Here is a 2,192-nt window from a genome sequence, read left to right as displayed (position 1 = left end):
CTAAGGACTTTACCCTTTTCTTTTTCTTTTCCCTCTTTTCTTTTATTTTTCAAACACACCAAGTCCCAAACCCAGGATTTAAAACCTAGTCCTATCTAGTTTGAAAAATGCAAACTAGAACTACACAAGGCTTTATTCTTGTCAGTTCAAACCTAACACTTTCTACCAAGCTTAATCCCAATATAAGCCTCACACACTCAAGAATAAACATGGCTTGAAAGAAAGGTTGATTAAGGGTAGGGGAAACTGATTAAATGATGAAATCAGCTACTTGGATCAACAAGAGTGGTAAAAAAAGGGAAAGATGATCCAAATATGTATAGAGTATCCATGAGTTTAAAACAATGCGCAAACTGAAAATTAAAAGTCAATATTAAGTTCTTATAAGTAGGAAAGGACTTCAAATCACAACATGCTTCAATTTAGGCCAGAATGCAATATATGAATTCTAGACTTGGTTCAATCTTATGTTTCTAACCACTCAACTATCATCAAAGTACTATTAACTTGGGCACTGATCCTAGTTTAGTGAATTTAAACAAGTTAACAAGGCTAAACTCATCATTGATCCCTAATGCAGATTATGAGACAATCCTATATGAAACATGCTAACAAGATCCTAATATGCAATGCAAACTACATGAACACTCTTTTTTTTAAAGATTTTCAAATTTTTCTGGTTTTTCTATGCCATAGATGAAATGCAAGAACTAATATGATTATGCTAAAAATTTGAAATAAGAAAATAGAAAACCATGTTAAATGATGTCTTAAACCCTCCCCTAAACTTAAATTACATAGTCCCTTGTGTAATAAAAATTTGAAAGAGAATTTAATAATTGAAAACAAACAAAATATGCAATTAAATGGTATAAACAATGGATAAGGTGATGATGGTACCTCATTGGTTGTGGAAGAAGTCATCAACAGCCTCACTCATGCTGTCATATGTGTAGTTTTAGCCTGAGGCTTGAATTTGGCTTGTTGATGGAGAAGGGGGGAACTCGACTATAGCTCCGGACATGCACTCGGTCGAGTGCCTGCTCGAGTTGCCAGGTCGAGTGGGTTGTGGTGGGTTGAATGGCTGTCCTTGCTGTCCATAGAAGGCTTGGTGCATGAAAGCAGGGTCCATGAAGTACTGAGGTGGGAAGGGAGGGTAAACTTGGCCATAGGGGTAAGGTGGATAACCTTGATGAGCTGGGAAACCATACTGAGGCCTGGGGAATTGCTCGGCCGAGTGCATTGGAGGCACTCGGTCGAGTGTTGGTTCGAGTGTACTGGTCGAGTGCCTCATGCTTTGTTGGTTTTTTCCTTGATTCAACTCCTATATGCTTCAATGGTTGCACTCCTCTCATCCCATATGCTATTTCCATGCTTCTTGAGTCCAATTCACCTGTTTAAACAAGAAACAATGCAAATGCAATGCAAATCCTACTCTAATGCACAAACAACCCTTAAACTATATGAAAGTAACAAAACAAGCTAATAAAACATGTAAAAGATGTGAATAAACAGTGGTTAAACAAGGTAAAATATATACATATCACTCACGAACATCATCGAGCGGACCTCCTATCTCTCTAAAGGCAACCTCCTACTCTCAAACACATAAAAGAAAAAAAAAACATAAAGGAAGATTTAAACCTAGATTTGATGAAGTTTTACTTATCTTGTAACCTAGATACTTCATATTAATAGGGAGGTTTGTCCCAGTTCCAAAGCATCCAAAAAAATAATACAAAAACCCTAGTTCTGCGATTGTTCTAGAGAGAAAAATTATCTTGTTACTCAAGAGATTTTATTCATATTCAAAAAGCCTTGAATCGATTTATTAAGAAAGATTGTTAAGTGAATTTGTTCTTCCCCTTAAACAAATTCATCGTGAGAATCCCTGATTTTTTTTTCAAACTGGAGAATAGAATTTAATAACTTACCAAAAATCTGTTGAATTTGTGAATAGATACATTGTTTTTATTCATTTAAATTTTTTTCAGTTAAAATCTTCTTGGTGGCTAAAAATTGTCGACAAGAAACTAAACACTATGTCATTTGTGTTCTATCTATTTATTTGGATTGACTATTGAAACGACCTGACCCGTTTTTTTTTTAAATTAATAAATAATAAATATAAATATAATATAAACTACAACTAGTGGTCCCATACCCACTAGCCACCTATCCACAACCACAAC

The sequence above is a fragment of the Camelina sativa genome, chromosome 7, assembly GCF_030686135.1.
Source record: "Camelina sativa cultivar CO46 ecotype springtype chromosome 7, ASM3068613v1".
Classification (NCBI taxonomy): domain Eukaryota; kingdom Viridiplantae; phylum Streptophyta; class Magnoliopsida; order Brassicales; family Brassicaceae; genus Camelina; species Camelina sativa.
This window is presented reverse-complemented; position numbering follows the sequence as displayed.